Source organism: Passer domesticus, chromosome 3 (assembly GCF_036417665.1).
Source record: "Passer domesticus isolate bPasDom1 chromosome 3, bPasDom1.hap1, whole genome shotgun sequence".
In the NCBI taxonomy this organism is placed as follows: Eukaryota; Metazoa; Chordata; class Aves; order Passeriformes; family Passeridae; genus Passer; species Passer domesticus.
In genome coordinates, this window is record NC_087476.1 from 119,516,043 (window position 1) to 119,531,475 (window position 15,433).

Below are 15,433 nucleotides of genomic sequence, written 5' to 3' on the forward strand. Positions count from 1 at the left end.
ATGGCCATGGCAGGTGGGTGTAATCTTTGATTTGAGTGAAATAAAAAGCGGGGCTGATTGCATTTAACAAATTACCCATCTGCCTCCTGGACCTTGTTGGGGCACCTGTATCTCATCCTATTTTAGGGCAGCACCAGACCCCCTTCCTTTCTCCCCCGGGTTCCTGAGGGTTCTGTGCTGCTCTGCTCCCTGAGCAGGGGTGAAATTGCAGCATTCCCTGGGAATGGAAGGTGGGTTCAAGCAGAAGGTGTAGGTGAGTAAGCTGAAGCCTGTGCTCATTCTAAGCTGTGCTGTCTTGCCAAGTAAGTTGGAGATTTCTATAACTGTTTGTGTTATGGGACTGCTTGAACATGTGAGAAAGAATTGAAAATGCACATCCCCTTTCCCAAACCAGTGCTGTGGTTTCTAAAGTGAACTGGGTGTGTTGGGGTTTTTTGCATTTTATTTTTGCACTCTATAAGGAGCAAGTAAGACAGAGGGTTGAATAACTGTCAGAGCAAATTTTTATTTTCCAGATTTATTTGGATGTGTCAGTAGTCAAAGTGCATGTGTATATAAAGTCTGTGTGTCATGCCCACACTGTATAGATATTCAAAGTATCATATTTTTTTAATTTTTAGCAGCAAACTTAGAAGTAATTTGATTCCTAATTGTTATTGCTGTGCAGCCTAAACTTAATGAAGGACTTCAAGAAAGTGGTTGCTTTTTTCTTTTCCTCCTTGTGGTAGGAGACAACAGAAGCACAACACTAAAGAAAATATGAGCTCCTTACTTGAACTACTGGAGTCAACTCTTTTGTCTTTTCTGGACCTCTTTTTTTGTCCTATTTATTATCTTAAGTTGAGAGTTAAAGTATCTTATAAATCAATAAACTGGGTTCAACCAAGCCTTCCTGCTGGTGTAGGGGATGTAATGTGGCTCCATAGCCAGCTCCTAGGTGGTTCACGTGAAGGAAAAGCCCAGACCTGGGCAATTGCAATTCTGGCAGGTCCAAACAGGCTCAGGAGATGCAAGGGGTGGGAGCAGCTCTGAAACTGAGGGGCTGTAGTGGAAACTTCTTTTATTCAGCTGCAGGGACCTTGTAGCTGTGCTGGGGATTTGACTCAAACCTGTTCTGTGGGCTGGCAAGGGCAGTTCTGCAGGGTAGTGGGCAGTGGTTGTATATCCTGAGTGAAACCCCTCCATATTACTCAGACACAGAGACTCCATGTTGTTCTTTCTTCCAGGAGTTTTAAATGCCTTTGACCAGGTACTCTGCTTTCTGGAAGCTGTGGATTTGGGTTCTTGGACACTCACAACCACTTGAATTCCCTTGCTCAGTCTGAGTTGTGCTGAAATAATTATCTATGTGTGCTGCAAGCTTGTATTAATGTATATTTCTACCTAATGAAAGGAAAACTCTTCCCTCTAACAAACTCTGTCCTTTTAAAGGTGTTACCTTTGTATTTTATACCTCTTTATTGAGCTGCTTTCTCTTTCACCACCTCCACAGGAACCAGGAATGTTCCAGGTCAGTGGGACAGGTACCATGTGGAGGTTCTGCTTGCATATATTTACTTATTAAATACATAGACCTGTTTGTTGTAGCATGTGAGATTCTGCAAGTGTTTCTTTTATTTGCAGTGTGTCTCTGAAGTAAATGTGCTTTATTTGGAGTGGTTAATATGCTTTGGCAGTGGGTGTTGAGCTGGGGTCAGGTGTGTGCTGGGGGCTGCTCCTGGCACTGGACAGAGGGAAGAAATTAGTAGATGGGCCTGGAACACTGGCTGCACCAGGAAATCAGAGGGATGAACAAGCACAGTGAGAGTTACTTTGGGTTTTTTAGCCATTTTACAGAATAACAAGTGATCAAGGCAATGTGAAATACCACATTTTAATTTCCCCTTTTCTTGGGGGGTCTTCACCATGCTCTGGCTTTTCTGTAGTACAGAAATTGAGAATAATATGCCCACGTTGGTTGGAAGCTCCCTGGACAGAGCAAACCCCCAAAATGCATGATTTGATGTGTCTTTATTAAAAATAACCCTCTGCCATAGGGTGGCACTGGTGAGCTGGGCACGGCTGCGCTGCTCCCGGCTCCGCTCGGGCTCGTTCCTGGTGCTGCCTGCAGGGAGCAGCTCCTGCCCACGCAACTCCTCCGTGGCTCGCTTGGAAACTTCCGAGGATCCCTGAGTATTTATGGACTAATAGAAAACTACGGCTTGGTTTTCGTGTCAGTCCTTAATTGGCATGGATGACTGATTGGCACAGAAAAGATTTTTTTTTATTTGAAGTAGAGATCGATCTATAGAAACAGTAAATTTTACAGGATTTGCTATGGACAGTGCTCTTCCCTTTTTGTGTGCAATGGGAGTGGAGAAGGGATGAAGAGACCCTAAATTCATGGATTAAAGAGGAGCACCTGGAGGTGCGATTTTTAAGCCTTTTCAGGCATTTCTGTGAGCTCTGATCATTCAATGCTGTACCTTTAACAAAGGAGTTGAGCAAAGCTGAATGCAAGAGCACTCTGTGTGTGTGGGGTAATGTTCAGATTCCTGTTTTCTAAACTGAACTAGCACCACTTGTAGCACTACAAATGACTTTAATTTGTAGTGTAAAAAATGTAAGTGAACATCATGTATAGTGCACAGAACTTCCTGATATGTGTGCTTGCACTCTGTCAGGTCAGTTTTTGGGTGCCCAAATTAAAGTGATTTTTTTGTCTAGAAAACACTCCAAAAATCCCATCTGAGGGCTCAGCACTGCTCAGGGCTCTTCTCTGTGTCACCCAGAGAGGCCCTGCAGCTCTTTTTTGGCTGTGAAGAGCCAAAGCTCTAATAGTCAATGCATATGATGGGAATTATGGTACATACCAAGGACTACAAGAAGGTCTGAAATGACCCAAGGCCCTGAATTCCCTGAAGGGCAAAGTGTGATTGATCTGTGGTGTGTGTTGGGTGATGGCACAAAATGAGTCCAAAAAGGTGAATTTGGAGCTCTTCAAACCCCGAGCTGAAAAGTTGTGATTACTTACCTGTGGGTGTGACATTTTGAAATAGCTATTTAATAGTTACTTGGGCTTTTTTTTTAAAACTTGGTGTGTTAATTTAAAGAGGTGTTTTCAAGTAAGAGAACCAAAACAGTGATTCATAGAGCCTCTCTAACAAAGAACAAAGCTCTGGAAATCTCCAAGCTGCTGGAGGTGCCAAGCAGAAAGGTCCAGATAGTGGAGAAAGACAGGAGAGGTTTGTTTGACCACAACTTGTCCATCCTTAAAGCATCTCAGCCCCTGAATCCTGTTTATTTGCTCTCTGAGAAACTCCAGGGAAAAGCCTTTGAAATCTTGTTAGAAGTTGGATGTTGATGAGGTCTGAACTTGCAGCAGTGCAGAGTGTGGGGGACAGCACACTTGAAATAAAGCAGCAGCCTTGCAGCTCCAAGCCCTGTGGATCATGGCTGTTCCCCTTTGGCATGGTGCTTTGCATTTTTGTCCTCAATTTCAAAGCAGAACTATAAATAGGAGTTGGGAACTGTGTGGATGTGGTGATTGATATGGATTTTTTTTTGCTGTTCTCACCCACTTGCCTCGTAAAGGAGGTCTAAGCTTAGATTAAGAGCCAATGATGAAGCAGTTTGTCAACCATGCCATGTCCTTGATCCATTTCCAGTGTGTTTGGCTCCATCCTCTTGCTGTGACAAATGTCACTGGCTTCACCAGGGCTGGGTCAAGCTCTTTGTATGGAGGTTTGAAATTTTACCATGAATGCAAATACTTATTTCCTCAAAATGACTCCTTGGAAACCCCCAAATGTTTGCATTATTTTTTTTTCCTTGGGGAAAAAAATCTCTATTAGTTTTTGGGGTGTGAAGTAAGAGCTACACCTTGATATAGGTCCTCCTGATGAGAGGAGATATGACATATAAAATGAAGGATGAAAACAGCAATAAAAAGTTTCTGGGGATGATAAAAATATGATTTATAGTCAGGACCCAGTTATAAATCTCATCAGCACTTACTATAGCTATATTTACACGTTGCTACCTTGTTGAAAGAAAAGTTAGTAAAGAATTCAGTGTGGTGTTTAATTCACACTGTTACCTGCACAAGTTGCAACTGGCTTGAAAAATGCCAGTGTTAGTAAAAGTAGGAGAAGAGTGGTAATGGTTTACATTAATAGGGAAATCTGCCTTTTAAAACTATAGTCATCCCTGTTTGGGGTCTGAAATGTGCAGAACGTGTAAAATCTTTATAGGGTAGTAGCAGCTGCTCCCAGTAACAGGTATTTGCTCCACAGCTGGTAACAGTTCAGTGATTCAGCTGCAAGCTTTGATTTATTTTATTGTCTCATAACTTCATACTGTGTGTTTGGCCTTGATCTTGTTTCAGGTGTTGTCTTCAGAGCATCCCCAGCCTGATCTTTATAAGCTGTTTGTAAGTGTTTGTGTGGTGGGTGGAAAGAGCATCTGAAGGAAAGCAGGACTTTCACAATGATACTCCCTGATCTTTAGCTGTGTCACTGGAATCATCTTTATCAACAACTCCCAGCATATTATTCCCAGGACATGTGATACTCTATCCCTCTGCCTTCAGAGGTCCCAACACAGTTCTGAAAAAAACACTTTTAATAAATGATTTTAAATTGTTATTGGTCTTTTCAGGATATTAAAAATGGTTCTGTGTACAGGCAAATAGAAACACAAAGCCAGGGCAGCAATACCCAGGGTATCATTAACTCTGAGCTCTTTGCTGAATCTTCCCTCAGTGACTTTTTTCCTTTAGTATTGCACCTATTTTCCAATTCCAGCCAATTGTTGAGTAGTTTCTACTTGTGAAATCCTCAAGCAGATGTAATTCTGTGCCTGCCATGGGCAGAAAAAAAATCTCTCCTCTGTAAATCTTGTATTTTCTTTCTGATCCTGATGCTTTTGAGAGCAGTGGCACATGGCTGGACTTGCACAGCAATTTCTGCTATAACAGAGGTACAGTGCAAGATGCTGATGGGCACCAGCAAACTCTCAACCTCTGAGGCTGTGCAAAAAAAAAAAAAGGCAATGCCAAGAAAATCCTCTTTTCACTTGCCATGCCACAAAATGTTCAGGCCAGGGCTGATTTTTTTAGCCCTGGGAAGAATCTGAAGCCTCTGAGGTTTGGGAGCTTCTGGCCCTGAGTGGCTGAGCTGGAATAAAACCCAATTTCTTGGCTGACTCTGCAAGGTTTGGGGTTTGCTGGCTTCTGCATTGGGATCCCTGGCCAGGGCTGGCCCTGAGCACCAGTGGCCTTGGTTACATGCAGGAGGGAATGTGCTTTTGAGGATTGCAGTGCACTGCTGCTGAGGGTGCTTTGGTGGCAATTTGGGGCTGTTCAGCACCTGCCTTTGACTGAGTGGGAGTTAATGGATGCTTCTGAAGGGGCTTTCCCTGCCATAACCTGCCCACGGCACCTCCTGGGCTGGCCCTTGGAGCTTGGCATGGCTGTGCTGCAGTCCCTGAATTCCTGAGGAGCCTGCCTGTGTCCCCTGGCCCGTGCTGCTGCTGGCACACCCTGTGTGCCAACTTGGGTGTCTGGGACAGACTGGGCTTAGCACTAAGCAAATGTCAGAGCAAAGCCTTGCACAGATTTTTTCTCATTCAGGGAAATGTGCAAATCTTGGCTACAAATTTAGGAGCACAAATATTTGAGGGAAGGAAAGTGAAGGATTAGTGCACACTCATATCATAACTGGGCCTCCAAATGGAGTTAATTATGGATTTGCTTCCTCAGCCCTCCTGCTCCCCACAGGTTTTCCTTGACTAAATGAATTGTGAATCCTGTTCCTGTTGTCCGAGTTAAGTGGAGTGAAACCTGCCCTAAGTAATACTGGGGGGAAGTTTCAGCTGTAATTTTTTTATGATGAGCTTTGCCATTTAACATCATTAAACTCAGTTATCACAATTAAGTTTGCTCTAGGGCTTTTCTTGGTGCTTTTTTTGGATGTTTATTTAGTTGGTTTACTTTAGTTCCTGAATGTATAGAGTTTTAATGTTCTGAGTTTTGTCAACCTTCTAAAAAATTTCAGCTTTAAAGAAATTGATTTCTGAGAGCTTCCCAGATCAGAGAAACAACACTCTTGATTTCAGCATGAAGAGTCTGGAGTTGTTAGTGATTAAACTAATGAGCTGTATAATTATAGCACAGACTGAGGTGCAGAGGTTTTGCAAACCATTCTTGCCCAGTTGCTGTAAAGCCAGTGCTTTCTGCCCTGCTGTTCCAGAGACTCTTTCCATGCAGGAATTGATTACATTTGCAAAATTTTCTTGTAAAATCTTTTCCCTTGTAAATATATTCTTTCCACACATCCAATGCTGATTCAGTTAGAAATGGGTTTGCATTTAGAGGAAACTTTTTCCCTTGTTCCAGGTAGAGCCTTTCTCACAGGTCCCAGGCTGGATCTGGTGGGCCAAACCTGTGTATAACTATTCCCATCATCATGATTCCTGCTCCCCAGCCCTTGTTGTCTCTGGATCGTGGCAAACAGATGGTGTTCAAGTTTTATTTAAGATCTGACTGCGTTGGAAATGAGGCAAGATGAATTCAGCCATCACTAATAGTAATAATGCCAAACCCTCAGGAAGTTTCTTTCCTCTTCTGCTTTTCCATGGTCTTCTTTAGAACTCTGTTACACAACTGTTTCATCTGAGTGGTTTAACCAATGGTTTTGGAGGTGCATCTGCAAAATTTTCTGGTGTTTTGTGAGCTGAATCAATATGATGGTGGTTCCTGTGCACACAAGTGTACCTTTAGGTCTGTGCCTCTTGTTGGTGTGTACAGAAATTGGATTTAATGCTGGAAAATAAAACCTCCATAAAGGAGAGTTACTGTTCTAGCAAGATAAATGCAGCATTTTAATTACATTTATCATTTGAGCCCAACCAGTTGTGTATTAGTAACTGTTTTCCTCACAGAGGTAACCAGCAACAACCACAGGCACTGAGCTTTGTTTGATCTAATTTTTGGAAAAATTGTTTAGCAATCACTGCTAATAGCTGGCTGATACTTGCATAGCATCCAAGTTCAACTGTACATTTGCCTTTCACAGGGCAGACTTGCAAACATGATCTGGCACCCAGACAGGCCTGTGCTAGACTAAAATTATTCATGTGTAGTTGGATAAATAAACAAATTTGGAATTTGGAGACTTTCAAGATTATTGAATATTTTTAATTGGGTATCTGCCTTTTTAACTTGGAACCACTCGGAATGGTCTTGAAACCAAGCTTTTAGGCTTCAAACAGCATTTATTTGTTTCTAGGTTCAGTATTTGTGATTAATTAATGGATTTCATGAGCTCAGAACAGCCTTAAGAGGGGGAAACTCTTCTCCAGGATAATGGATATATCCAAGTGAGCAGGTCCTGTACTCTTTACTGTCAGGTTGATGCCCCTGAAATGTTGATCCCTATGGCACTGATGGTTCTGTCCTGCTCTTCAGAGAAATGTTATTCCCTTGATGTCTGAAAATCACAGAAAAGGTGTGTGAGCCCTTAAATGGAACAAGTGCCTCTGCGAAGGGTGACGTGAGGTGAAAAGGGGAAGTGGCAGCACAGGGGCTGTGCCGGCTCCTGAGCTGCAGAGCATAGCAAATGCTGCAAATATCAGATGTGTAAGTTGAAATTGCCTCAAGGCAGCTTAATCTTATAGGGGAGGAATTGGCATGGTGCATAAACCAAGCAGAAATGGGCCTTGGCAGCCGCAGAGCAGCAGCTCTGGGACAAGCTGTTCTGAACACTTTATCGCTCGTGGGCTCACGCTCGCTGCACTGCTGACCTGGGCAGCGTCTCCTGGTTTGATCTCGGCCTGATATCCCCCTCAACCAGGCCATCCTGTGCCTTATCCCAGCCTGAGCCAGCTTTCCAGGGAATTCCTCCTTGCTGCCTGGGATTTGTGGTGCTGGGGAGCGCTGCAGAACCACCCCAGGGCGGTGCAGGAGGTGGCTGAAGCAGCCTCAGAGCTGCTTCAGAGAAAGGAAGAAAACAGTGTAATGGAAATAATGCTTTCCCAAATCTAGGCCATTCCCTGCTTTTTTGGGGGATGGGGTGGGTAGGCTCTGCAGCACCTCTGTGTTCAAATCTGCTTGGACAGTGTGGTGCCTCAGGACTTGTTTCTGCTCTGGGCTGGGACAGTGTGGAGGGGTCACTGGGGCAGAATTAAAAGCTTTTTTGTTGTTCTTCTGCATGGTTTTTGGCACTGGGAAAACCTGTAGCTCTTGCAAAATGTTCAGCATCCCTGAGCTTAAACACTATCGTAACATCAGACCTCACTGGATTTTGGCTTGGGGCTTGCATCCGGAAGTATTAAAATGCTTGTGTTAGACAGGAATGTTACCCTCGATATAAATTTCCATATAAAAACCTCGACTTGTCATTTCTCCATATATTCCCCCTGTTCGTCTCACCCTGATTTCTTTTTATTGCTGTTTCTGCTTGGCAAACACCGCTGTGGTCCTTGCTGCATGTCAGCCTTTGAGGGAGCTCCTACAGAGCAATGAGGCTTTAAAAATTAACAAAAATTAATATTTTAGGCTTCCTCTGTGCTTTTTAAGTGCCTGGTGAAGGAGAAGTGTGAGCAATGAGTCGAAGGTGATGTGGGGGGAACCCCACAGACTTCTCCCAGCTGTGGGCTTTCCCTGTGGGATGGGGCAGCCTGTCCCTGTCCCCTCCTGGTGCTGCTGTGCTGGGTGGGATGGCATTTACACCTCTGGAGCCTCCTGAGCTCTGCACTGGCGAAGGGCTCTGTGGTTGTTGGCTCCAGCCTCGGCGCTGCAGGGCATGATTTCAACCATGTCTATGGAGACCAATTTTCAACATCAAAACAAACCAGCGTAAGTGGAATTTATATTACCTTTTAAAAACTCGAGTCAACAGAGCTGAGGGCTCTGCTTCGAGGAAGCCTCTTGGGTTTGTTCGGGGAATTACTACAAATATTTTACGTCCTTTTGGGGACTCCAGGCAACCTCGGAGAGCTTCTGCCCAGGACAGCTGTTGAAATAGCCCAGGTTAAATAGCTGGTCAGAGGGGGTTTGGGGCCTGTGGTGTGAGGCAGCACCCCCTCATCACAAAATACCTTCTACTGCTCGAAAGCACTGTCTAATCTTCAAGGCCAGGGTGATCATTCTAAATTTCTAGAAAGTATTTTCCCCTGCCTGAAGCACAGTATTTTCATTTTGGGTGATGGTGGCCAGGAGCAAGCAGACCAAAAGCCTTGCTCCCAAGTGTCTGAGTGTGTGCAAATCTGGGTGATCCCAGGGGCAAAGAAATATTCTGCTGTGCAGAGCTAAAAGATATCCCTACAGCAGTACAACAGCAGTGAAAGGGTTAAATTCAAATAAGAATGTGCTGTGGTGGAGGATGTGTTGTGATGCTGCCCAAAGCCCATTGAAAAGACACAGTAAAGAAGGGCTGGGGGTGTTCCTCCCTTCTCCAAAATGTGCTTGAACACTCAGTGCTCAAATTCAAAATAATCTTGTAAATTCAGTAATAGAGGCTAAAAACCAGAATCTGGAAATTTTATGAGTGTGTTTTATTTTTTTTTTGCTGAGCTGGTTAATGTTTATCCCAGTCTGGGGAAGAGAAACATACCAAGCTACTGAACTTAACATTTGCAAATAGCCTGGTTTAGGGATTTTGGCCTAGGTACAAGCATCAAATTATGACAAGATGAATAGTGACTTATGTGCTTTCTTTTGTGCCAACAAGCTGCCAGCTTAGAGATGTGTTTCCATTACCTTCCATTGCAGGCAGGTGGATTTGGGTGGGATGCTGGTCCTGAGTGGATCTTCATTTCTTTCTGTATCCTACACCTGTAGCAGGTATGTGAGTAATCCTTCAGGAGAGCTTCATCTGCATCTTTGATTGCTGTGAGTGTGGTGCCTCTCCAGCTTTTCTTTACACTCATATGCAAACAGCCTTTGTGCAAAGCACAAAGTGAAGCTTCATAGGAATGGCACTGTGGCCTGTTCTGTCACCCCAGAGAATGCAGGTAAAAAATTTTAAAACAAGTAAGGAAACATATTCTTGCAAAATGTTTCCTTGTGTTAGAACTGAGCAGCTTTCAGCCTGGTGTGGTTGATTGTCCATGGAATGTCAGTGCTTTACGGGACATGTTCACTGTACAATTCAAATCTTTCCTCCTCAGCATACCAGAGCAGAGGCAGAAATCTCCTGGCCCCATTAAAGTTTCATGTTACTATTTTGATCCTTGTGATTTGGTTTTTAGTACAGAATCACAGGCCTTGCAGAGAGTTCTTGGCATGTTGGTTCATGTTCCTCTGCCTACCTCCCTCTGCCAACTTGTAGAGCTCTCCTGAAACAAAACAGTCCTACTGAATATTGGGGTGCAGTCTCTGGACTGATACTGAGTTGCAAAATTGTCTGAAACCAGGTTTATTTTGGGGAGAGAAAGCAGCAAATGCAAATCTGTTTTAATCACACCAAGGATCAATTCATGCTTGTTTAGCATGTGCAGAAACAGCTTTCCTGGAAACACTGTTGTCTGCAGTGCTCTGGTTCCTGCTGCCTTCCCCCAGGCAGTGCATTTAAACTGGGCAGAAGTGAAATTTTTCTCCCTTGAAGGTGCCTTTTTTTATTTTTGCAAACATTTGCTGCTGGCTGGGTTGGCTTTGATGCAGTTGTGGCCACTGCTGAGCTGGGTGTGATATTTGGGCACTGAACCCTGTGCTGGCAGCAGCTACACAAAAACCTCACTAATGCAGGCCATGGAGGCAGCACCAACATGCTCTGTGCAGGCTGTTCCCTTCTTCCTTTGGTGGCATTTCCTAGTTTTGGGCATTTGGCATCATAAGAGCTGGTGCTGACGGCAGAGCTGCTGGCAAGGGCATGCAACAGCTCCGGAGCTGCCGATGGCAAACTGGAAATGCTTCCCCTGTGCCTGCGGGTGCCAGGGGAGCAGCTCCTGTCCAGCACAGCCACGTATTTAATGGCTCTTGGGAGGCTTTGCTGTGGATGTGTGCAGTTAAGTCTCAGCCTGCTCTGGGCTTTAACATCCTGCTGTAAGAGGGGACAGGACCCACGCTCCAAGCTGTGTTTATGCTGTGGTGCATTTGCACAAGTGTGCAAAGGTTCAGCTTCGTTCCCTGCTCTGATCCCCAGTTACTCCTGATGCTGGATTAGCTTTGTGGAGTTGTGGTTTCCTCTTTGCATGGTCTGCCATAACCCTGATGCTCTCCTGGGAGGTGGTGGTCAGTGCACAGGCCTTTGCTGTTCAAATAAAGCTGGGATAAATTCCTGCATGTGCATCACTTTGCATTTATCCCCTTTGGTTTTATTTGGCATTTCCTGCTCAATATTCAGAGCACTGTAAGGGCTCTGTTTTCCTGAGGATGCTCATCTTTACCTGAACAACTGGATATCATTAGCAAAATGTTCTGTTCCCCTACTTTTATCCACTTCTTAGTCCTGGGGCAGGTCCTTTGATATGTTGCCTGTAAGAGCAGCTCTGGCACTGTGCTGTTGTGCCAAATTCCTCCTCCATGCATGCAACAGAAAGTTTCACTTCATTTTTTTTGCCGTGGCATTACTGTTTTTTGCTTGTCTCCCTGATGTGTGGGTCCCCCCTTGGCCCCATCAACCTCCTGGGATGTTGCTTTTGCTGGGATTGGGAGAGTTTTGCTTTGCCAGTGCAGGCGTTTGCAAGCTGCTCCTTTGGCCTGCCGTGTTTGTTTTCACCCCTGACCTTCCAGAGCTCAGGAACATTTCCATTTGCCGTGTTCATGTACAGCCTCAGCTTCTCAGAGAATGACTTATTGATTTTAATAATGCCTTTTACCCTGCTGTTTTGGTATGTTGGCTTCCCCTCTGCAGCCCTTGCTCTGAGCTTCCAAAATTTGTTTGTTTTCCTAGTTTCCATGCCGCCTGCAGGAATTTTGCTCTTTTGACTTCCCACTTGGGTGTTTGTTGTATATATTCTGTATAGGAAACATTCCTGTATGTTGCACAGAGATACTCCAGAAACACTGCAGTGCAAGAAGAAAATGTGACCCTCCAGAGGAGGTGGTCACAGGTTCAGATGTTTCTGGAGTGGCACTGGCAGCATTTAAACCTTGAGGTGCCTGTGTAACTTCCATGGCTGTGGTTTCAGAGTTGAACAGCATAAATGTGTTGCTTTTGTCAACCCAGCTGGCAGGCTGCTCCATTTGAAAGCCTTTCTGTGTGCTTGTTCAGGTGTATGGATGGGGCTGGGCCATGTCTTTGCTTTGGGAGTTTTTGTGGACTTGCAGAAGCTTCAGTGGGTGTCTTTGGGGTTGGGGGGAGAGAAAAAAAAGAATGTTTTATTACAGCAGAGTGTGTTTGCAGGGCAGGGGCTGCTGGAGTGCTTAGCTGAGAGCTGCACCTTTTGAATGTTTATCCTGTTTGAATATAAATGTACTTTGTAATTAGGTAAAAATTACAAAAATATTATTAACATTAAAAATATTAATTATTCAGATGCATTTCTGTGAAGGAGCAGGGATGCAGAGTGCTGATGTTGCTTCTGGGACCAATTCTGGATGAGAAAGCAAAATAATTTATCCCCTGAGAAAGCATGTGACTGACAGAGTGAAGGTGTTTGCAAACAAAACCTGGAGCTCACCTGATTCTGGTATTTGGTCTGCAGGAAGCATTGCTGTGTGTCTTGGTCCCTCAGCCAGTATCAAGGTGATTGCTGAGATAGCAGAGAACAAATAAGGGGTGTCTTCAATGCTACCTTGTATTTCTGTGACAGGATATTTGCAGTTTTTTCTGCTGAACATTTACACACAGTAAGTGTGAGGCTTTAAGGAGTTAATTTTGAGGTGACTTTAAAAAATTACTTGTTCAATGCACATAATCAATATCAATATAAAACAGGATTTCAATATCTTTTCCCATGCAAAAATTACAAAAGCTGTTGTACTGCCCTTCAAATTTGCTTTGGCAACTCTAACCCAACCCTGTTTTATTAAACAGCTCTCTTTCCTCCTAATATATACAGAAATGTTTGCTGTATAAACATCTTAACTAGACATCTGCTTTTCCCCAGATATAGAACACAGTTAACTTTTTGCCCTGTTCACTGAGGCTGATCACTTTTTTCTGCTGGCCAGATGAAATGAAATTGGGTTTTGTAGCAGATGCAGCCCAGTTCAGTTTTGCATGACGCAGGTGTTCCCCCAGCTGGGAAGTGTGGAATTGTGCCATTTTGCTGAGATGATGGGGAGGTTTAGATATGTGAGGGCGTTAAAAATAATTCTCTGTGTTAACAGTGGGCTTTGTCCCTGGTGGGCTCCATATGCTCAACAGCTGACTGGGGCAGCAGCTGTTCTATATTTTATTAGGAGACTTATAAAGTTAGAAACACGGATGATCACTCAAAACACAAGCAACTCTTTGCAGCCATGGAAACGGGATTCAACAACAAACTTGCATTTGTGAGCCTTCCAAGCAAAATAATCCCACTGCACTGTGTTCAGGTGGTCCTGGGGAAGTGAATGAACTTGCATTTTGATTTCCTTAAGTTCTGTTTACTCAGTCCCATTTTTCCCCTCTCTTTTCTCCCTGTTTTCTGTTTCTGAGAAGATACTAAACTTTGCATGTGATCTTGATTTAGATTCTTCTCCAACATTGACAGATTTATATGAGAATCCTTCCCGGAGTGTGCTCTTGGTAATGGTCATGGCAGTGGGACACAGAGAAGGCTGAGCAAACACTCTGCTCTCATGTAATTTCTTGGGATTTTAGTGTCCCTTATAATCCAAGTAGCTCTTCAAACTCTTGTTGCATGTTTGCTGCACTTGTGTACAATTTGTAGGGAGCAGGTGAAGCTCTGCTTGCCTGGAGAACCAGAGAACCTGTAGGTTTCCCTCCTAAAAACATGCAGGTTTTTTGGTGTACAAAAGCTCTCCTTGTTCAGGCTCTGAACCATCTTCTCATTCTGTGGGCTCCTTTCATGCTCAGTCATGTACCCCACCCCTACCCAAAACAAAACCAGCCACCCCCTGCCAGTTTCTGCTCAGCTCAGCTCCTGTTTTGCTTTGGAGGGGCTGTTGTTATTCCAGCTCCTGGCTCTCATGGAAGCGCTGCCCACACCCTGTGAGCTCCTTCAGGCTCAGCCAGCCTGCAGAGCAGTGGCACATGGCTGGATCTGCCCTCCTGAGCTGTGTGACAACCTCTTTGGGATCTCAGTGGTCTGCTGGACACTTGGGTATTGCAGACAGACAGGGAACAGTTGTGTGTAAAAGGGATTGAGCCCAGTGTCCTGCACAGTGAGGTGTGCAGGACTGTACAGGCTGAGGATGACCTGGGCACGTGTGTGAGGTGCAGCTGCCTCTGCTGCTTCTGCCCTTTGAGAAGTGTGTAAATATTTTTATATAAAATGGTCAATTTTCAGTTACTGTCAGATGAGCAGAGTTTTAAAAGGACGGCTTAAAAGGGTTGTTGGTGAAACTGATATAAAAACTAGTAGAGTGAACTTGGGGCAGAGTTTGGCAGCTTGGAGACTTCAGGGATGATTTGTGATTCCTTAATTTGCTCCAGGGACCAGACTGGTGCCCTTCAAGTCCGGGGTCTTATGGAGGCAAAGCCACATGAGCCTCTTCTTGGCACCTCTCAAGAGAGCATTGCCCATAAAAGCATCAAAACTGATTTTCTTGGAGTGTGGGAAATGCTGAATCATGATTTGGAAGTTAAAAGTTGGTGTAAAAGAACAGTGCTGATGTTGGGGGTGGAGGGGAGTGCCTGAGGGGCAGCACAGCTCGTGAGGAGAGACAAAGTTAATTAAAGGATGTGTAGAGGTGAGCATGTGCCGTTTGCCACGGGAATTGCATGGAGGCATCTTGCTCAGTGCTTGTGTGGAATGAGGAGCTGCCTTTCAGACCGAGTGGATTTGTAGCCATGAGTGGGGAGGAAGGAGCATCCTACAAGCCAAACTCTGTAGCAGAGACTTTTCACCGTGGCACACCCCAGTTCAATCCCACTACAGAGCAACTGGATTTGTCCTGGTGAGCCCCTCCCTGCTGGGAGGGTGAGGAGTGCCGGGGGTCTCACCCCACTGCTTCGGGCCCCAGGCAAAGGAACGTGACCCAGCACCAGCACCAATTCCTGGCCTGTGCTGCAGCCACGTGCTTTGAGCCTTTTGGCAGATGAAGTGCTTGTTTAAAGCCACAAATGAGTTCCTGAAGGAATGATCATTGGATAATGGGGTCCTGCTCTGCAGTCTGCCTGGGCAGGGGGATGTGTTGCCCTCAACCACAGTGGTTGTGGCCTGCTCTAAGTTTTGTTCTGGAGTGAACTTTTATCGTCAGTAAAACTAAATCTTAGTAGGCAGCAGGCTTGTTCTTCTATAAAGGAATTATGTTGTGAGTCTTCCAAGAACTCATCCTGTACAGGCTGAGATCTGGATCCCTCTGACTGTTCAGACCTCAACACGGCTTTGCCAGCTCCCA

The 15,433-nt window shown here is 44.7% G+C and overlaps 1 long non-coding RNA gene across 1 annotated transcript in view; it reads left to right on the plus strand.

The window, feature by feature from the left end:
* Nucleotides 1–22: 22 nt before the first annotated feature.
* LOC135297734 (uncharacterized) overlaps nucleotides 23–15,433 on the plus strand; it is a 130,973-nt gene continuing 115,562 nt past the window's right edge. Inside the window, exon 1 of the long non-coding RNA XR_010359650.1 lies at nucleotides 23–302. This is a non-coding gene — a long non-coding RNA (uncharacterized LOC135297734). The remainder of the gene's footprint in view (nucleotides 303–15,433) is intronic.